Source organism: Canis lupus, chromosome 31 (assembly GCF_003254725.2).
Source record: "Canis lupus dingo isolate Sandy chromosome 31, ASM325472v2, whole genome shotgun sequence".
Taxonomy (NCBI): Eukaryota; Metazoa; Chordata; class Mammalia; order Carnivora; family Canidae; genus Canis; species Canis lupus.
This window is the reverse complement of record NC_064273.1, coordinates 39,084,533-39,106,469: the sequence shown is the minus strand read 5'-3', so window position 1 is coordinate 39,106,469 and position 21,937 is coordinate 39,084,533. Positions and strand designations below refer to the sequence as shown.

The following is a 21,937-nucleotide window of genomic DNA, read 5'->3' as shown; positions in this document are numbered from 1 at the left end:
GGGTACAGGTCACGCCGCTCACGTAAGAGCCACAAGTGTGGTCGCTGATATTAAGACTCAGGTGACAGGCTTCTGGGAAAGACCCGGGCAATCTCCCCCCCTTGTAGGAAGGGAACACTGTCCCCGTCCTAACCAGAGGGTAACCAGGTAACCCTTCACTTACCCTCTGGTTTCATGCTTTTTTCTCAAATGACTTCTCCTTTTCTCCAGGAACTCTATGTTTGTACTAGGGCCTCATCTACTGATATAGGTCATCACGCATTTAGGGGAAAGGATGCTCAGGCGCTTTACTGCTGAAAATAAACCAAAACCATTAATTGGGCTTTTGCTAACCAGAGCCTGGGGTGCACACAAACAAATGAGGGTTCCATATGGGAACTCTGAAGATACACGTGACCAGATTCCCCTGATTTCAGGCCTTATCTGGGAAGCGCACATATGGGCCGGCCACCCGGGGCTCTGAGCCTGCCCCGGGGCATTATGAATGACCACAGGGAGTCTGAGACACGTAAAAGGATGGAGACTGGCCCTGGAGGTCACAGCCCAGGGAAGCCGCCTCCACAAGCAGCACAAACCTACCCATAGATCCCTAGATACCAGTTTGTACCCTAGACGATGGCTGAGCCACCTAAATATTCATTCGGTGCTAGTCCAGAAGAGGGGGAGGGTCGGGTTGCAGGTGCAGGTCAGGGTGGCTCCTAGAGTGTTAGCCCATCTCATTGCAGGACTGGCCACCAAGGGATGCCCTGTAAGGGACAGAGAGCTGGTGTGTGGGGACCCTCAGAGGCCCCTCTCTATGACACGTACGGGAAAGTATGGGATTCATGGGATGGGAAACCGGCCATCCTCATGAGGAGTCCTTTGGATTGTGTAATGCAAAACTGGGTAGTCTCCCCTTGCAAAGCTTTTCTAGTGGTTTTTTTTTATGGGTTAAAAACTGTGGGTTCTTCAAGGCAAGGTAAAACAAGGTGTGACCTTTGCAGCACAACCTCCAAGGCAGGGTATTTCGGTCCATATGCCAGGCACCTACCTAGGAGGCAATAGGGACATGAGGGGGTGCAGCAGCATCTCTTCTACGGGGCCTGTAATGGCAGGCGGCATAGTGACTGTGGTCCAGGGATGGCTTGGTCGCTCGGACGTACCCTTTGTGGGACGCCACCCGGGTGTCCGTGGGTAATGGATCTTCTCTCTTCTTCAGTTCCCAAGGACTCTCCCTTGGGGATGCCCTTTAACTCACTGGAAATAATCTGGATTGCAAAATTTAGGGAAGGACTGAGCTCCTGTAACACTCCCTGTCCTCAATAGGATCTATCAGAAAACAGGGCTCTACCTCCTGACAGACTGGATGATAACTATCCACGTAGGCCTCCCCGGAACAAACCGGGTTGCTGGACTGAGGCCAGGCCCTCCCTGGCAAACGGGACGCTGACTCTTATTCTCTCTCACTGTTCCTCCTAATACATGTGGGGGCTTCTCCCTCATTTCCCTGGTTAACGGCTGTAACTAAAACCAACTAGCTCCGGTTAGTCTCAAAGTTTCCGTGGATAATGGTTAAGATAGCTGTGAGTCTTTGGTGACCTGAAACTTTAAAGTTTTGCTTGGGTAATAAATTGGGATTATATTCATTGGACACCTAGGTCCTTTCCAAACGGGATAAAGTACTAAAGCCCTGACTACTGGACACAGGCTTGAGCTTTTGACTTCTTATTGCAAAGAAACGGAATCTGCTTACATCTGCTTTGTACTGAACGGATTCCTCAAACCACCCTCTAAAGAGCTCTGGTGCGACAGGTCACAATTGGTGGCTCCTTAGTCTTCCCTGGAGGCTAAGGTTTCTTTCTTTTTTTTTTTGGAGGCTAAGGTTTCTAAGAGGGCGGAACTCTGCTAAGGGGAATTATGACTCCTGAGAATAATGGGAGCAATTCTGTGTGGAAGAGCAGGCGACGTGTAGGGGAGATGTGACGAGTGCATTTCTGTTCAAGGTAAAAGAAGGTAATTCTGTCCCAAATAAGACTGGTTGTTTGGGGGGAAAAAAAGGCTTGGGGCAAAATCTAAATGCACAGGAAAGTTGTAGGAGATTGTGAAGGAGACCTCTGGAAGGAAATGTTATACGTGGTCAGGAGGGACTAGGATCGAAACGAATGATTTCAAAGGTACACTGTAGAAGACTGAAATTCCACTTACAGTTAAAAAAAAAAAAAGAGTTTTCTTAAATTGATGGTTTCCTTTTGGTTAAGACTTTTAGGAAAAAAATACAGGCTTTTGATATCCTTAAAATCCTAAACTAAAATGGGTAAGAGTTTCTAGAACTAACTAAAGCTGCATTTAAACTGAACAAAGAGGGGATCCCTGGGTGGCTCAGCGGTTTGGCGCCTGCCTTTGGCCCAGGGCGTGATCGAGTCCCGCGTCGGGCTCCCTGCATGGAGCCTGCTTCTCCCTCTGCCTGTGTCTCTGCCTCTCTCTCTCTCTCTCTCTGTGTCTATCATGAATAAATAAATAAATAAATAAATAAATAAATAAATAAATAAATAAATAAATAAATCTTAAAAAAAAAATAAACTGAACAAAAATTAGAAACATGGTCCTAAATGAGCTAATAAGCAAATGATTATAGTTTTGTGACCTGTTTAAAACACTGCTGGGTCTCTAATGTTTGGTCTTTCGGGTTAAGAAAACTTAAGATAACTATGACTTACAGAAACGTAATAAAGAGTGTGCATTTGTAAACAAACTGAGGCATTTAACTTTTCTCTCTACTCGAACACTCTCAAATTCAGAAAGGTCCCAGTAACCACTCTTTCTTCCATGGCAATTATAGTGATTTACATAAATTCCGTAAGAATCCATTCGGGACACCCTTAAAAACATTGGTTATTTTACCGAGGCCTTGACTGCAGTGTCGTATCTGAGCGAGACAAGCACAGACTCAGGACCAGATGGCTTTAAGGGACTAAGGTTGACTTTACGAAATGTGGAGCCACGAAGCCCCTTGGAAATGTACCTGGTTACAGAGTTCCCAGCGGCCTCGCCAGGTGAGCAGAGAATGTCACTTCCTTGCAGGTGCAGGAAACTGAGGATACCTGGAGACCTTGAAAAGGAATTCACCAGCTCAAATCGACAGGCATGTCTCATGGCAAGTACTTGGCTTCGCTTCTGGCCTAAAGAGGTACTAAAAGTACAACCTAGAGATTTCTTATAAAAAGGGCGCCTGGGGGGCTCAGTGGTTGAGCATCTGCCTTCAGCTCACGTTGTGACCCCGGGGTCCCGGGTTCGAGTCCTGCATCAGGGCTCCCCGCCTGGAGCCTGCTTCTCCCTCTGCCTGTGTCTCTGCCTCTCTCTGTGTCTCTCGTGAATAAATAAATAAAAATCTTAAAAATTTTTTAAAAGGTTCCAGCAAGGCAAATTTTAAAGATCTATACAAACAATTGCTATTCTTGCTGAGCGTATGTAAATAATTAAAACACGCTTGTTAGGTGCCTGGGTGGCTCGGTCGGTGAAGCGTCTGGCCTTCGGCTCAGGTCATGATTCCAGGGTCCTGGGATCGAGTCCCACGTCGGGCTCCCTGCTCAGTGGGGAGCCTGCTTCTCCCTCTGCCCCCCCTCCCCATCCTCCTCTTGTGCTCTCTCCGTCTTGCTCACTCTCTCTCTCTCCAATAAATAAGTAAAATTTTCAAAACGAAAACAAGTTTGTTAAAATTGGGACTCGTTTTGCAAACAAATCAGTCTTGACTTGGCTATCTCTAACGATGAGGGTTATGATGGAGAGAAATTACGTTTCAGTTAACTCACCTTTACGGATGTTAAAGCCCAGTTCTTTTTTTTTTTTTTTAATTTTTATTTATTTATGATAGTCACACACAGAGAGAGAGAGAGAGGCAGAGACACAGGCAGAGGGAGAAGCAGGCTCCATGCCGGGAGCCCGACGTGGGATTCGATCCCGGGTCTCCAGGATCGCGCCCTGGGCCAAAGGCAGGCGCCAAACCGCTGCGCCACCCAGGGATCCCTAAAGCCCAGTTCTGATTATCTTTGAATCTCTGCTGCTTGCGTAAGCCAGACAGCTCGGGATGAGCTTCAGGGAAACTGACCCGATAGCCCGGGCCGCCTCCTTGGCGGGACTCCCGGGTCACCCCACATGTTGTTAACGTTACAGACAACTCCTGCAAGGCGTCCCAGTGAATGGGGACATTTGTGATCAGTTAAATGAGGTCGAGAGATCCACTGGTGTATTTGATGGACTTGGTATTTGGGGATCTTACCTAGTAGGTGTGATCATGATTTTGAGCTTGATATTGGTCTGTGCTTATCTTTTGCATATGTTGATGCACGTACCGCCTGCCGTCGTCACCCCCCACTGCCCCTGACCCAGCCACGTATCACAGGCCCCTGGTCCGACCCCTGGATGGACTCTAACTGCCGTACGGCCTGTCGCCCCCATTGCAGCAGGCAGCAGCCAGAGCACTCAGCATCCCATTCCCTAACGGGGAAGACAGGGTCAAGGTACAGGCAGGGAGACATGGGGGGCCCCTGCCAGGCCGAGTCCTACGCCAGAGCGAGCAAGAGCTAAGGGAGCGGCCAGACCACCCGGCCCCAGCGTCAGAGAGCACGTTTCTTTGGCGGCCACGCCGTCATCACGGGGAACGACCAGATCTCGAAGACGGGAGTCCTTACGGGGTCAGCGGCAGTGCTCGTTCACACCAAGACGGCAGCGGCCTCAAGGCCACAGCTTCCCGGCCAGGTTTTGGATAACACACGGGCCCTAAACACCCTCGGTGGCAACCCACGAGGACCCCTCACTCTGGAGGGCGTTCCTCCGTTTCTGCTCTCACCCTCACTGAACACGCTCTCGCTTGACCCTCTGGGCCCCGAGATTCCTTCCTGGACCGTGGGGGACCAGAAGCCCGCGACCCTGCAACAGCCGGACGTGACCGTATCCCACCGCCTGGGAAGGCTCACAGCCGACCGCATGGCTCAAAACTAACCTTCGTATTTATGAGCCCCTGGGACTTGGGGCTCTTTAGCTACTGTGGCTCAACCAGGACGGTGAGAAGTCCCCACGGTGCTCCCGGGGCGGCTCCCAGACCAGCAGCACGGGCAGCGCAAGGCTCCGCGCGGCCTCCCCGCTCAGTCGCTCAAATTCCTTCCTGGCCTTTTTGTCGCTATGAGTCTGGTCATTTCCTCCACCTGCTGGCGTCCTAGGTTTCTGATGCCCGGGACCCAGTCCAGGACGGATGAGGCAAAGGGAACTCCCGGGGACTCAGCACCACGTCCTCCCGGGGTGCCCAGGTCCGCTGGCTGCCCTGCCCGTGCCTCCACCTCTCGAGGTGTTCTGTGCTCGTTGGATATGGAACGCCCGGGGTTTGGGCTGTGCTCAGCACCTTGCTCCCGGAAGCAGAGCCTGCTGACCCGCTTTATGTCCCTGCACAGCCGTCCGCACCTCCAGATGTGACAGGAATGAGTCTGCAGAGCGCGGCCCTGCTCACGTCCCGCGCGTCTCACGTCTCGTGTGGGTCGGCAGTTCTGGGCGCCACGTCCAACCCTCCGCTAACGGGTGGTGCCTGCCCTGCTCTCGTTTGCTTTGTTTCCTCCCCTGCGTTTATTCGTAGATTCGGTTTCGTGGTGAGTGATTTGGCAATAATTGTATCGTAACGTTAGTGGTTAAAATAAGGAAAAATCAGGATCCCCGGGTGGCTCAGTGGTTTAGCGCCGCCTTCAGCCCAGGGCCTGATCCTGGAGTCCTGGGATTGAGTCCTGTGTCGGGCTCCCTGCATGGAGCCTGCTTCTCCCTCTGCCTGGGTCTCTGCCTCTCTGTGTGTCTCTGTCTATCATGAATGAATGAATGAATGAATGAATGAATGAATCTTTAAAAAAATAAATAAGGAAAAATCACACTTGCATCTATTTCTATGCCAACATCAGACTGTGTGGTGACTCCTCCGTGTGAAATGAGATTCCACGCCCGCCCCCACGCCGATGCCCCTTCTGTTGGAGCAGCCGTGCTGTCCTGCCTGATGAAGGCTGCCCCCCCCCGCCCGCCTCCACCACCGCTTCGGCTGAGGCATCTCCAAGGAAGGGAGGCTCGTGGTCCAAGCCGCCCCTGTCTTCTAACTCCCACTTCCCTTCTAATCCCCAGACCTGCCTCTGAAATCCTACTGAAGGGAGGACAGGGCTGCTGAGGACTGCTGCCTGGCCTCAGGGACACTCCCAGGCACCAGGGATACCCTCTCCAGTTGCCCACCTGTGAAATGCAAGGCTTGGAGGTTTGCAAATATTTCCCCGGGGAGAAGCACATTCCCATCCAGTAAGACTGTGTCTCACAACCCTGGGGAGCCCCTCGGGGACTTCGGATCTTTACCGCTGGGGACACTCGGCTCTCTCCTGAAGGCCCCCAAGTCCGGCATCATCGTCTTGAGGCATCTCCTACATACCCAGGGCCATCTGTGTTCTTGCAGAAGCGACGAGCTGAACTAAGAAGGCCTTGGCGCTTGTGAAAAGCCACTGCCCCACGCGGGCGGCCAGCCCCCTACACCTTTCAGAAAGCCCCCTCCGCCCACACAGACTGGGGGGGACGAAGCCCAGGCAGGGAGGCGAGAGTTTCACCGCGCCGTCCCCACTGGTGATGCTTCGCCGGAAGTAAGCGATCCTGATCGGAAAAATCTGATGACAGGCCAACGTGAGCCTCTGCTTCCACGACTGAGTTGAAAAACTCTAGATATGGCTTCGTGCCCTAAGACTCTCTGAGAACAGGAAGGCTGCGGAGATAAAGGGAAACAAGGGACAAAACAAAAAACAGCAAGAATCTGACTGTTCCGAAGCCTGATTGCAGTTAATCAGCCTCCCTGGAAAGGTCTAAAGTGTTTGAGGGAAGTAACGAGGGATGTGGACCGGGGGGAGGGAGGGGCGTGGAAAAAATCCCCCCCCCAAACAATGACAAAACTAGACAAAACCGCCAAAAAGTAACCACTTTAGGGTGCTGGAAATTAACCACAGGCACATACATATAGAAGTTGAGAAGCCGTTCTTCCAGAAAACCTACGGCATCTCCGACCCAGTGGCCAACGTGACGGGAGCCTCTCTGCCGGGCATGCAGCCTGTGACACTGGCCCCCGCCCCGGGTGGGGACCTGCTCGCCCACACCAGCCCCGTCCCTAGCAATTCAGCCTTGAAAATAAAATCAAGGGATCCCTGGGTGGCGCAGTGGTTTAGCGCCTGCCTTTGGCCCAGGGCGCGATCCTGGAGGCCCGGGATCGAATCCCACGTCGGGCTCCCGGTGCATGGAGCCTGCTTCTCTCTCTGCCTATGTCTCCGCCTCTCTCTCTCTCTCTATCATAAATAAATAAAAATTAAAAAAAAAAAAGAAAATAAAATCAAGAACACGGAGCAGAGAGCTCGCGCCGTCAAGGAGACAGATTTCACGATTTTCTAATCCCACGGCACCTGCAATCCCACAGGGCCCACCGGCGCATGGGTCCCGGGCCACGAGCAGCGCGCAGGACCTGCTCTGGGTGCGTGGGTGGACGTGTGCACGTGCACAGGAGCACGTGGCGTGTGGACGCGGTGGCGACGTAACTGTACAGCGAAACCCACTGGAGAAACGAGACGCAGGAAGAGCTTACGGGTGAGCTGTGGCTGCTCAGAGACAAGAGCAATGACCGATCCCATCGCCTCCGAGGGATGGGCCGCAGGGCACGTAGGCAGTGCATTGCCAGAAAGGTGGTCCTTGGTGGGGAAGAGGGTGCTTCAACCTGCAGGCAGTAATCCAATCTGGGGAGCGACCGAGTGAAGCGGTATTTTCAGGTGGCGCCGAGCGCGTACTCTGCTTTTGCTCCGTCTGCTCCTGGATCTTGTGGTGTGACCTCCTCCGGCCTGGCCTCTGCTCTGCAGCCGCCTGCCCGCTGGGGGCTCGGGGACTCACATCTCCGTGTGTCAGTTGTGGGCAGGGCAGGGCTTGCCTCAAGGCGACAGGAGCTAGAGGCGACATCTGGCTTTGCCTCGAACCTAAAACCATCTTGTCAGCCCCCTTGTGCACTGGGCATGTGGGGCAGAGGTCAGTCGGTGGGGGCTAAATCCCACCTGGAAGTGCTAGAGATGGCAGAGCTGTGGCGCTCCTCAGGACACGCCACAAGCTCGCTGGGCCGTGGGCCTAGAGGCTCCTGCCACCGTCACCCCCGGCAGCGGCATCGCACCCGCTGAGGCCCCACGGGCGGCTGCTGGACTGGCCGGTGCTGGAAGTCTGGCACCACGGGGCAAAGGTCCCCAGCCCCTGCAGACGGGGAGCGGGGAGCACCCCGGAGGCAGGGCGCCAGAGTGGCCTGCGCGTGGGAAGAAGGGCCGCACCCCGAGGGCCCTGTGGACCCCGTGCACGACCCCGGCCCCGCTGCACTCCCGGGGAACCTCACGAAGGCGTGGCGCGTCACCCAGACACAGAAAGAGACCTGAACGTCCGTGCTACTGGCACAGCAGCGCCGTGGGGTCAGCGGAACCAGCTGGAGGGGAGCACGACGGTAAGCGGGGGTCACGGGGGAGCTGAGGGGATCCCTTAACAGAGGTGCCGGCACAGCTTGTTTTAAGCCAAAAAGTAAAAAAAAAAAAAAAAAAAAAATGAAAGACTGATTCTAATCTCGCAAGCGATACGAACACAGATTCTAGCAGAAGTTAAGAGTTAAAGCTGTACTTCCGGCTCAGTCCTCAAGTGAGGGCTGGACAGAGCGACCCCCCGGCAAGAGCCCAGCGACACACGGAGCGGGGAAACCCGACAGACGCACCCGGGCCAGCGGCGCAGGTCGGCGTCAGCAGCGGGAGCCACGTGGAGAGTGTAGGCCCTGGAGCGGACGACCCGGGCACCTCGCCTCTGGGCTCTTCCTGGAAACAACTGGTAGCCCCAACCTAACCCCGAGACACACAGCAGGCAAACCCCAACAGAAGGACCTTCTATAGAATCCCTGGCCCCGGACTCCTGGGACCAACGTCACCTAAAACAGGGAGAGTCTCAGAGACCGTCAGGGAGGAGGGCCCTACACGCTTCCCTAGGGCTCTATGCCCGTCCTGTGTCCTGCGGCCCTACTCCCCGGCTTCGCCGCGCCCCATCAGCGCTATCACTCCCTCCCAGGTTGGCTGAGGCCACTTAGGCCGTCTTAACCTCTGAGAAGCATCATCGTTCACAATTGTGCCCGCTGCGGGGGAGGGGGGGGGCACGGGGACGCTGTGGTGCACACGGCCGTCACACGGTCCTCTGGCCTGCACGCGCCCCTCCGTGCTGTGCGGGGGGTGGGGGGGACAGTCCCGTCTGGCAGCAAGGCCTGGGAACACGGTGGCCAGGAGCCTGGGGCTGCCCCTTCTGCTGCAGGATGCACTCCGTGGTCAACAGACACTGTGAAAACCGGGAGGGCGGGTGAGGCGCTGGCACGGCTGGGAAGGGCTGTTCCGGCCCGATGCCCTGCCAGGCGGGGAGGGACCCAAGGGCCACCAGCCCTGCCATGAGGGCCGGGGTGGGGGGAGGCAGCTGGGCCCTGGATGTGAGGCCAGGGGCAGGCTCAGCGGGCGGTCTCCATCGTCGGCAGGTCGGGCATTCAGCGTGGCCATAGCCCGAGCCCGACACGTGCTCCTCAAGCCCACTGGGCGAGGAGTGGGGAGCAGGAAGGCTGGCTGCCATCCTCAGCAAGGGTCAAAGGCCTGCCTCGGAACTGAAAGGCCCTGTGAGCAGCGTTCAGGTGGGCCCCTCCCCTGCGTTCTCACACGCACCGCGTCAGCCTCCTGGTCTCCAAGAGGAGACTGTTGGCTCCCACACCTGACCTCCTAGTCCGATGGCTAACAGGTGGCACGAGGTGGCCCCTCTCCTGGGGCACTGCCAGTTGAGGACACTCTTTGTGTAACAGGTACCGACTGCCGGTCAGCAGCTCAGTGAGGGCCTGCTCAGGGGTGGACCTTCCTGGGAGGATGGCCTGCACCGACATGCAGGCCGGGATGGCATTTGGTGCACCGTGACCCTCCGTGTCTGTGGGTTCGCTTCTCACGGCCGTGTGCCCAGGGGCTGCCCCCGTGACTGGCCCCCACTTCCGGTAGCCCCGAGCCCCATCTCTTGTCTAGATCAGCCCAAATGCATGGAGACGGAAGCTCCAGGTCCCCGGGTGGGCCAGACACGAGCAGGGCCCGGGCGGGCGGCGGCTCGTTCCTCCCCAGGCTCCCACGTTGATTTCCCCCATGGCCCGTACAGGCTCCGTGTGTCCTCGCCAGCTCACGAGTCCATTCCAGAGAACCACCGGCTGCCCGTCCTCTGGCTGTACAAGGAGGCCCAGAGGAGAACCCAGGTTTCTGGATCAGGTCCATCGATGCTCTGCCTGTGACGCTAGGGGCTGCTGTTTAACATTTTTCGGATACCAGACAATATCCCAGCCACCCGGATCCCCATGATTCAATACCAAAGGTGCTCCAGGGGTCTCCAGGCCCCAAACACAGTGTCTCTGACTTAGCCTCTAGACCAGAGGACCGTTAGGCTCATTCTGCACAGTGCTCTATGGAAAGGACTGTCCACGCTACGGAAGGGGACCCCACGAAAGACAGTGTCGTCACGGAAGCCTGGAAGGATTACACCGCTGGAGGTGCCACCGTAGTTATAGAAAAAGCTGTGAAAACCGTGGAGCCTGAAACTCGAGTTCCTGCTGGAGAAAACGGCCCAGGGGTTGAGCGGGACTATGTGGGTTTATGACAGAGCCAATCAGGAAGTCGCCAGTGAGCCTGTGGATATGGCACAAACAGGTGAGCGGGGAAGGGTCTGAAGGTCCGGATGTGGGAGAAATTCCAGAGCTAATGGACACCACCCCGGAGGGGAGGAGAGATGATGATCCAGCGGGGAGGAGACTCCCAGGCCAGGGCCGCGCGACGTGGAGAAGGATGCGGAAGAAGCGGGGCCGAACAACCAACAGCTGACTACCACGTTCTGGCAGGAAAGTTCCAATTCTTCGACACTGCTTTTGCCTTTTTTTTTTTTTTTTTAATTTCAGTCTTCTTTATTTTTTAAAAAGATTTTTATTTATTTGACAGAAAGCAGAGAAAGGGAGCACGGGCGGAGTGAGGAGGCAGAGGGAGAGGGAGCAGCAGGAGGGGCTCGAGCCCAGGACCCCGAGATCATGACCGGAGCCGAAGGCAGGTGCTTCACCAACTGAATCCCCCAGGTGCCCCATGCTTTGACTTATTGTAGGACATGGGCACTGGACCTAAGCAAACAGCAGGAGGAGGACTGGTGCCATGTATAGAGACATTTTCAGAGGAATGGAAAAGCAAAAAATTCAGAGGAAATAACACAGTATTTCTGCAAAGTTACACTGGGTACGCTGCCTGTGCTGCCTCCCTCCACACCCTCCAGCCCCGAGACAGCAGGACCCCCGTCCTCCTCCTCCTCAGCCTGTCACCTGGGACACGACGCGGATGAGGTCTTGCATGAGGATCCACTCCCGCCTAGCGACTGGTGAGTCATCCGCAGGCCATACAGGTAATAAACGTATCTGCTGTGTGCAAACCTGTCCACGGGACGGCAGGGACCGTGAGACGCTTCCATCCCATCCCATCCCATCCCATCCCATCCCATCCCATCCCATCCCATCCCATCCCCATCTCCCTCCATGGCCCTCCCCATCCCCATCCTATGTGAGACGTCCTAGGCAAGACCCACGGAAGTGGACAGTCTATCCCTTATGCAGGCAAGACGGGAGTCATATTTAGCATATAATAACGCGTTGGTTTTCTTTCTGTTTCATAACTTTTTAAATAACTTGCTTTCAAACAATTCCATTTCCATGCAGTATGCCTCTCGTCACAGGTCGGTGGTTTTTTAAGAAATTTAACGATGTTTTCAATGCAACGATCATGAATATGACTGCAATACTTCATGCCATAAACATTTTGTAGCGATCGCTCATTGGCTTTGGGGCCAGGCTTCTGTGAGGCGATGTGTTGATCCCGCTCGGCCACCGTAAGGCGGTCACAATGCTGGATGAACCTATAAACACACAAGAATGTATTTTTCACATTTCCTTTCTGTTCTGATGTCTAGTGTTAGCGGCGCACGTAACATCTACGGTGTTTTGTATCACGTAGGACGACGCTGACGTAGGTGCTGACAGCCAATCCCCCTCGTATGCAGTCGACGTGAACCTACGCTCTGGATAAGCATGGCCGGGCCCGTAAGTGCGCTTCCTTTTCCTCAGGGCTTTCTTCATGGTGTTTCTTTTCCCTACGTCGCCTCATTGCAGAACGCAGTATAGACACACGATGAGTGTTAATCAACTGCTATGTCATCAGTAAGGCTTCCGGTCCACAGTGGGCTGTTAGTAGCCAAGCTCTGGGGAGCCTAAGTACACGCGTGTTTCTGACGGGCGGTGGGAGGGCACCAACTCGGTAATTGGGCCAGAGGGACTTCCAACCCCTGGAGCTGGAGACGGTGCCGGAGACGGTGCAGGGGACAGTGCCAGAGATGGTGCGGGAGACGGTGTGGGACACGGTGCAGGGGATGGTGCCGGGGATGGTGCGGGAGACGGTGCAGGGGACGGTGCCAGGGACGGTGCGGGAGACGGTGCAGGGGACGGTGCCGGGGACAGTGCAGGAGATGGTGCAGGGGATGGTGCCGGGGACAGTGCCAGAGATGGTATAGGAGATGGTGTAGGAGACGGTGCGGGGGACGGTGCTGGGGACGGTGCTGGGGACAGTGCCGGGGACAGTGCCAGAGACGGTGTAGGAGACGGTGCAGGGGACGGTGTGAGACAGTGCGGGGGATGGTGCTGGGGACAGTGCCGGGGACAGTGCCAGAGACGGTGTAGGAGACGGTGCAGGGGATGGTGCCGGGGACGGTGCAGGGGACGGTGCAGGGGACGGTGCGGAAGACGGTGCGGGAGATGGTGCAGTGGACGGTGCAGGAGATAGTGCAGGGGACGGTGCCGGGGACAGTGCCGGGGATGGTGCGGGAGACGGTGCAGGGGACGGTGCGGAAGACGGTGCGGGAGACGTTGCAGTGGACGGTGTAGGGGACGGTGTAGGGGATGATGCAGGAGACGGTGCAGGGGACGGTGCAGGGGACGGTGCAGGGGACGGTGCGGGAGATGGTGCAGTGGACGGTGCGGGAGATAGTGCAGGGGACGGTGCCGGGGACAGTGCCGGGGACGGTGCGGGAGACGGTGCAGGGGATGGTGCAGGGGATGGTGCGGGAGACGGTGCAGGGGACTGTGCAGGAGACGGTGCAGGAGACGGTGCAGGGGACGGTGCGGAAGACGGTGTGGGAGACGGTGCAGTGGACGGTGCAGGGGACGGTGCAGGGGACGGTGCAGGAGACGGTGCAAGGGACGGTGCAGGAGACGGTGCAAGGGACGGTGCAGGGGACTGCAGGAGAGCCTGGAGGAAAGGAGTGAGCGGACCCCACGAGCCACATCCTCACCACTGGGCGGCAGCAGAGCTCCACGGCCCCGCCGCGGGCCTTCAGACACTGGGGCCCTGGACCGCGGGGTTTCCGGGAGCAGCGCAGCCGCAGCCCATCTCTGCTGTTCCAGGTCACGGGCACACGGGCCGCCCGCTGCGTGTGGTCTGCAGCTGGTTCAGGCTGCGAGGGCAGCGCCGCGGGTGCCACCATGACTGCACGGTGCAGAGCACGGCCCGGCTCTGGCTCACGGTGCGGGGTCCCCGGGGGTCCTGGCAACACGCAGCGTCCCCCGGACCACCAGCCACACGGCCAAGAACGGCGTCCTGTCACAGCCCCCGCGGGGCTCCCCGAGGAGCAGCCGAGGGAGGCCCCACCGTGTGTGGCTGAGTCTCAGGGCTGGGCTCACCCCCAGCCCAGCAGGAAGCTTGCTCAGGCTGGATCTTCACCTGCAGCCCACGGCCCCCTGGGACAGGGAGCGCATCCGCCAGGGGAATCCGCCCTTTCTCCACTCCCCTCAGGAAACAGAGTCCCCTGAACCCTGAGTCTCGCCCGAGTCGCCCGGAGCCACCCCGGCCTGAAGACAACTCCAGCCCAGCCGGAGGGAAGGCCTGACCAGGCAGCAGGGGACAGGGCGGAGGACGTGGTGCAGCCACTGGGATCTGTCCTGGGGAAGGGGCACGGGTTGGCCTCTGAGCACTGTTGGGGGTGCTCTGGGGCAGTGGCCCCCAGAGGACAGGCTACCTTCCAGGGGAGCAAAGGAGCCTTTAGTGGCAGGAAGCAGACCCGTGACCAGCATGGCAAGTGCATCCCCTGGATGTTCCAAGAAGAGCCAGACATAAACGGGTGGGCAAGTGGGAGGGGTGGAAGGTGTCGGGGTCCGGCCAGCGTGTCCTGGCGAGCCCTTCGCAGAGGCAACGAGGGACAGAGTGGAAGCCGCAGAGCTCAGTGTGTTCGTCAACCTGGCTGTGGGGGACACGATCCTAGGACAGCAAAGGCCAGGGCCAGCAGGTCGCCCGGACCCTCAGTGGACTACAGTGTCCCCAGGACGGAGGTGCCCCCGACTTGGGCACAGTGAAGAAAACCCGAGAACCGGCAGGAGGGCCGACATCACCCACTTCCCAGGAGGGGCAGGAGGCTGGCCCGGGCTCTAGGTCCAAGCTGCCCACACGGCAGGGACCACGATGGGGACTGTGCAACAGCCCGTGACACAGAAGAGGCGTTCCCCTGACCCCGACGGACAGACTGACAGGGTGACGGGGAGAGAGAACACCCAGGCCTTCCCAGGGGTGCTGGGGACTGAGCTCTCCCCAATTCCAGGGATGCAAACACCACCATGAGCCCTAGCTGACACGGCGGGTGGAACCCTGGCCCTTGGATCTAGCGGCCCCTGAGGCTGCACACGCAACCAGGGGATGTTTGGGTGACACGCTGTGGTCCCCCGGTCCAGGACCATGAGGTGGAAATGGACAAGTGTGACTCCTGGGAACCTCACCACCCAAGCTGGGGCGGCGTGCACGAAAAGCTGCAGTTGGGGCCGCTACGGTGGACCTCGGACTTCGGGGTTGCAAGGTGCTGCCCTCAGAGCGCCCCGTCCACCCTCCACCACGACACCACACAGGCCGTGGCCAGCGACAATGGACTGTCGTGGTCCCTGGCAAGTGGCAGCCCCAGTGGCAGGGCCGTGCGGCCTCTACACTTGCCTCGGCAGCTCGCCTGGGACACATCTAGCCGGTCCCGTCAGGACAGAGGACGGACTCCAGTGAGCCTCTCCGGGGAGGACAGCGGGGCACCATCACGGCTTCCGTCTGGGCTGCATACATTGGCCACCTCCGGGAGCCGTGGCCGCGCGTCGTCCCAGCACACGTCATGCTGGACCACGTCACGGCAGGTGCCTTCTGAACGGACATGGGCAACGGGCAACAGCAAGCGGTCTGGGTGCCTTGGGCGGTACAGGGTGTCAGCGGCCTGCGTGTCGGCACCGTGTGAGCCTGGGGCAGGTGCCACAGCAGGACGGCTGCTCTAGTGAAGGACTCACTTTGTGGCTTCCACCCATGAGCAAGCAGAAGGGGGCGGCCTCATGGGGCACCTGCACAGGCCCGTACCTACACGGGCCCTGCTGCCCTTGGAGGCTATGGGGGGGTCCTCTGCAGCCTGACCGACGGCCACATGACCCCAAGGTGCACAGCTGCTGGAGGACGCTGGGGTGGAAAGCCGCCGCGTAGAGGCCCTGGCCAGTCCCATGGACGGCGACACAGCGCAGACGGCTCGGGCTCCGGCTCCGGGGCAAGACCACACTTCCCGCAACAGAGAACGTCACCCTACAAAGTAGCTCCTGCTGCACTCCTGGGACAGGAAGTCAGTATGTGACCACGAACGGCTCCACGCAGGCTTCACCGGATCCACCACGACCTACGGCCAGTCACCTTGGCCCTGGGCCCGAGCAGGAGCAAGGGCTCTGATCAGCTGCATGGGCAGGTGGCCCGGACCCCACGTCAGCCCTGAACTGGACCCGGCGTCTCGTCGCTGCTTCAGCTCACACCTCGGGGCGGCAACGGGGAGGTTAGCCGGGGGGGCCCGGGGGGGGCAGGGAAGCCCGGATGTCGACAGCAGCTCCAGGGCAGGGCTCCCACACCAAGCTGGGTGTCCTACAGCCCGACTCCCGACTGACCCACCTGCCTGGACGCGGCGTCAGAGCCCGCGGCTCGGGAGCCCAGTTATTCGAGACTGCCCTCCCCCGCCTCACATGCCAGTCTCAAGAACCGGCCGCCGGCTGCCGAGGTGCCCGCGACCCCAGCCTCAGGTTCAAAAAATTCGCTAGAGGGATGCCTGGGGGGCTCAGCGGTTGAGCATCTGCCTTCAGCCCAGGGCGTGATCCTGCGGTCCCGGGATCGAGTCCCATGTCGGGCTCCCTGCATGGAGCCTGCTTCTCCCTCTGCCTCTGTTTCTCATGAAAAAATAAAATCTTAAAAAAAAAAAAAAAAAAATTCGCTAGCGCAGCTCACAGAGCTCAGAAAAACATCCTACTCACTGATCACCGGCTTAGCATAGCGGCGCAGGGACGGCCAGAGGAAGAGCGGTGCAGGACCCGGAGCCTGCGCGTCAGGAGGCCACTCTCCCCTCAGCTGTAGCAAAGCGCCTGGAGTGCGTGGGGGCCAAGGAGCACCCTCGGGCCCCCAGGGGCAGGTGCAGGTCCTGCAGGTCGGGGCCCCTCCAGACGGCTCCTGGGCTACGGCCTGGGCGGCCCGGATGCTCACTAGGGCAGGCCTCTCCCTCGACTCCACTGCAGCCTCCTCCTCACGCGGCGGACGGCTCCCGGAGGAACGGATTGTAACTTCTGTTTAACGCGGGTGTGGACAAGGCTTCCATGTGCCACTCCGGAGGGAGTGCCCACGCTCTCAGCCCCCTGCGGCACGCTGGCGCCCCGTCCGGCTCCTGCGCCCCTGCACAGCGGCTCTGCCCACACCCCGGCTTTCGGGCTCAGTGCACCAAGGGTCTGGAGGCCTCACGGGGGCACCCACGGCAGCCTCCCCGCCAGCACAGCCCACCGCCGTGGAGCCTCCCTTAGACGTCGGCCTTGTCACCGCACAGTCACAGTCCCGGGTCCCTGCAGTGGTCCCTGCGCGCCCTGGGGGCCCCGCAGCTCTGCGCCGTGGCACGCCTCCACACCTAAAGGCTCCCAGGGCTTCCAGAACACTTGGTCGGGGGAAAAAGCAATTTCTTCTAAATAGCATGTGCTTCTCAAACTGCTCCGAGCCATGGAACCCCTTCTCAAAACACAGCCCTGTGCCATCGCTCAGGACACGAAGCAGCGTGGGTGCGCGGCCCTGGCAGACGCCTGAGCGGGACCCAGGGGCCACCTCGCCGCACGGCACGGTCTGGAAAGCACTAGGGCGAGAGGCCAGAGGCCCAGCCCCAGCTCCGCCGACGGGGCCCAGGAGCAGCACTGAGCCACGTGGAAAATGGGTGGAATTCCACGCTGCCGCCGAGGGTCTCCGGGGAGGGCCCACGGAGGGGCAGGCGAAGCACAGGCTCCATTCTTTCCCAGCCCACTTGGAGAGAACATTCCACGTAAATTCAACAAGGAAATGAAACACAGTTATTGTAGAAACTGCTCTTTATCTGTCCTTCTTGTCGCCACTGATGACGTTCAAATAAACTACGCTTATTAAAGTGCTTTTGTGAAAGTGGGTTCCCTGAAGACGCTCAGGCAGCCAGTACCCAGGGGCGCGGGCGGGGCGGGGTGGGGGCCGCTGACACCTTCCATTCCCTGAGCTGGGCTCCAGGGCCGGAGCTCAAGGCAGGAAGGTGTGACAGGACCCAGGTCTAGATGGGCCGGAGAGCAGGCTGCAGGGCCCCCCCAGGACCCTCCCGGGGCCCCCCAAAACCGGCAGGCTGCAGATGACACCCTCCCTTTGGCACGGTCCCCTCCCGGAGCCCCAGGAGAATCAGCTCCCACCGCTGCACGGCTGGGAGGGTCCTGTGTGGGCCCCCCCACCGGGTGCACGCCTGTGCACGCTCCCTCCCCGGCCACGACACCCACCTATCACAACTTCTCAAACCCTGCCACACTCAGAGACCTCGTCTGTCTCCATCTTCACTTTAGAAATGCTCTTCGCACTGCAGTCCTCGAAGGTGCACAGCCCTGCCGAGCCCCGTGTACACGGATGCACGAGCCCCTGTTGCTCGTGCCCGGCGCCCCGCAGCACGCCAGTGACGTGGATGCCTGCACGCCTGCTCCCTCCTAGGTCCTGCGGGAGGAAAGCACCCTTGGCACATCCCATAGCAACACGTGACAGGACCCACGAGGAGCTCCCGGAGGCCGCCGAAGCCAGCCCAGGGCGCTGTTGCCCACGCCTCCATGCAGACAGTGGGCCCGAGACGGCAGGTGCGTCCCCTGCGCTGGGGAACAGGGCCCCGGGGCCCGGCAGCCTGCGAGCCCGTGCCACACGCCCTGTGCCCGCTCATGGCTCCGAAGCCCTGTCGGCGTGCCCTCGTGGCGCCCGGGCACCGTGGAACCGGGATCTCGAGCCCAGTCCGCAGGTGGGCTCTGCGGGCCCATGAGTCCGTCTGCCCGGGCACCCAGGCTGTCCGCCAGCCCTGCACCCGGCGCTGAGCCGCGGGCCCTGCACCTGCGGAGCAGACCCTGGAAGAGAGCGCGTCAAGCCACAGGAGCCGTGAGAGGGTCGGAGGGCACGGGGAGCCGCGGGGCGTGCCGTGCGCAGAGCGGGGCACACGGCTGCCTCAGTCCACGCCCGCTCCCGTCCCTCCTCCGGCCTCGGGGGCTCAGCAGAGGCCCTCGGAGACGCAGGACTGGCTTGGTCTCTCGGCTGCTCAAAGTGGCAGGAGGCCATCCCCGAGTCAGGCGGACACACTCTCCTAACCCTCGGGCGCCGTCGGCTCGGCCCAGGCCCCAAGCCCCTTCGGCCAGGAGCCCGTGGCTTCCGCCCACCTTCCCCCCACGGACGGCAGGCGCACCCTGCATGGAACCCAAGAAACAACTTCCCGAGGTCATGAGAGCACCAGCAGCAGCAAGTCCTTTGAAGGGCCCTGCGCTGGGCAAACTCCCCGCTTGCTGTGGCTTTCGGCCGGGGGCAGCTGGCCCGCCAGGAGTGTCCCGGCCTCCCTGGCCTCAGGGCCTAAGGACAACAGCAGCTGGTAACTGAGGGGAAATCCTGGAAAGGAGAGCCACGAGGGGGAGCCCCAAGCTCTGCACACATGCTCTGCCCACATACGGGGGTGCATGGTGCTGGACTGCACGTGTGCAAGGCTACGGGGAGGGGGGTCCTGGACTGCACGTGTGCAAGGCTACATGGGTTCCAGCTGCAGCCACCCAGGAGGCGCAGGCTCACAATGTGACGCCAGCAAGGGCGGCCTGTTAGGAGAAACCACCTCCCACTGCTCTAGGAAATGGGACTGCTATGGGGTGGACTGCACCCCCTCCCCGCCCAAACACTGAAGCCCTAACCCCCAGAGTGACATTTGGAGCTGCGGCCTCTCGGGAGGAGATCAAGGTGAAACAGGGTCACAGGGTGGGGCCCTGAAGGGACGGGGTTGGTGCCCCTGAAAGGGGACCAGGGCAGCGCCCACCGCCCGTACCGGCCCCCTGCCCTCTCTCCCTGCCTCCGTCTCTCCCCACAGGCACACACTGAGGTCACAGGGAGAAGACAGACGTCTGTGAGTCTGGAGGGGAGGCCTCGCCGAAACCAAGCCCGCAGACGCCTTCGGCCTCCAGCACCCGGGAGAACAGACCTCTGCAGGGTGAGCCCGGGCGCGGTGGCTTGTTACAGCGGCCCAGCAGGTGAGGCCGAGACGGAACCCGCAGGCCCACAGCGTGACCGCACGACGGTCAGAACGCTAACCACAATTACCCAGCACGCAAAGAAACAGGAAAAAAATAGAACTGACAGGTAGTCTCCAAAGTGGCCACATGTTGGAATACAGAGACAGGGTCTGGAAAAGCTGTTATAGCCATGCTTAGGAGGCTGAAGAAAACATTCATGGAAGGAATAAAAATAAAGCAAAACAAGGGAAGAGAATTCTAAAGAATTGTGGCAGCTTTCTACGGCTCCCGCAACGGATCGCCACCAGCTGAGGACAAGACCGCAAGCCCCCGAAGTAGAGCTTCTTCCCTCACGGCACGGAAAGCCGAAGTCCACGTGCTCCTGAGCCCACACGCGGTGGCGGCAGGCACACGGGGGCACCTGGCCCCCTCCTCCTCAGCTTCCAGCGGCTGCGTGACTGCTCGTCGCCCCCTGCCCTGTCTTCAGCTGGCCTTCTCTTTGTTGGAGCAAATCTGCCTCTGCCTCCTCCTCCTGCAAGGACCCTGGCGATCGCGAGTGGGGATCCTCGCGCAGGATCATGAAGCACATCAAGGGGGACGGGTGCCATACGGCGCCTGCCTTTCCCTGCTGCCAGTGGAGCAGAGCGGGAGCCGGTCAGCCCCAACCCAGCACAACGGGGCCGGTTTCTGGGGGAGCAGGGAGCCAAATAGCAATGAGAGGGGAGAGAGACGACGAGGGACAGGGCCGGGGCGGGGCAGGTGGTGCCGTCCCGTGGTTGTCCTTGTCCAGGCCAGAGGAGCTCAGTGCGGAGCTGCACGCCGCCCACCCCCCACCCCCCCCCACCCCCCCCCGGACCATCGAATCAGGGCCTCATGACGGGATACGCAATGTGCAGGAGACAAGCAACCAAAGCTCCTCAGATCCAAACCCGGAAAATCTCCACTTGAATAAGAGAAGATAATCCAGAGAAGCTAGCACCGAAATGACACAGATGTTGGAAGGATCTGACAGGGATTTTAAAGCAGCCCTAATAATAAAAAGCTTCAACGAGCAATGTCTACAGGCTTAAAACAAATGGGAAAAAAAGATCTCAGCAAAGAAATAGGGGGTAAAAAGAAGAGCCAGATGGGAAATGTAGAACCGAAAATGCAGAAACTCAAATAAAAACCCTGTAGATGGACGCGGTAACAGAGGGCGATGACAGAGGAAAGAAGCAATGAACCTGGAAGACAGAACAATGGGAATGGCCAAACTGAATAACAGTGAAAAGAAAATGAAAAATAAATGGTTAGATCATTTGATGTTTGGGATATCCAAGTCTCCGAAGTGGGGGGAAAAGAGCTGAAAAGGTATCTGCAGACATGAATGGCTGAGAAATTTCCAAATTTGATGAAAGACAAACATGTACAGATTCAGGAAGGTTTGCAAATCCCTGAAGAAATCCACACCGAGACCTTTGGAATACTGAAAAGAGAAAAATTCTGGAAAGCAACCGGACAGAAATACTGACATAGGGCAATGGTTGCAATGACAGTGGGTTTCTCGTCGGAAACTAGAGGTCAGAAAGCAGATGTGCGACATTTCCCGTCACATGCTGAAAGTAAGAACTGTCAGCCCAGAATTCTACGCCCAGTGAAAACAGTCTCTCGGGAACGAAGGTCGCCTTCTCAATTTTAAAAAGAAAAAAAAAAAAAAAAAAAAACCAAGAATTTGTCACCAACAAGCCTATCATAAAATAGCGACTGAAGGGAGTTTTCAAACAGAAAGCAGGCATAACAGAAAGAGATATGGAAAATCAGGAATGAAGGAAAAACAACACAAAGTAGAAATATGTGTAAATATGGTAGGTTGTCTTTCTCCTCTTGAGTCATCTAAATTACATGAGGCATCTGAAGGAGACAACACCACGGAATGTGGGTATCAGTTCATGTAGCAGAAATAGTTAAGACGATTGTATGACGGAGAAGGTAAAGTGATCGGAATGCAGGTAAAACCTCTATTATTTACTCAAACTAGTAAATACTGACACCACATGATGCTAAGGGACCATGTTTACATGCACAGCATAATACCTAAGGAACCACTGGAAAATCTGTACGAAGACATACACTGAAAAACAGTATAGATACATCAAATGGAATTCTGACAAAATGGTCAAGTAATCTAAAGGGAGGCAGAAGGAGCAAACAGAAAACAATAAAACGACAGTTTTAAGTCCTATAAATTCTCAACATAGCAATAATTATCACGTTATC

General features: G+C 58.2%; 1 protein-coding gene across 20 annotated transcripts in view; it reads right to left on the bottom strand.

The window, feature by feature from the left end:
* PCBP3 (poly(rC) binding protein 3) overlaps positions 1-21,937 on the bottom strand; it is a 251,944-nt gene that overhangs the window by 81,797 nt on the left and 148,210 nt on the right. Inside the window, exons 3-4 of one of the 20 annotated variants that reach the window (XM_049104552.1) lie at positions 3,002-3,088; positions 164-293 (exon numbers count right to left, since the gene is read on the bottom strand). The exons of 18 other annotated variants lie outside the window; for them this stretch is intronic. The gene's annotated coding sequence lies outside the window, so the exon portion shown is untranslated. Of the gene's footprint in view, positions 1-163; positions 294-3,001; positions 3,095-21,937 lie in introns of those variants that run through there. One more of the 20 variants, XM_035709257.2, reaches the window with a different exon arrangement.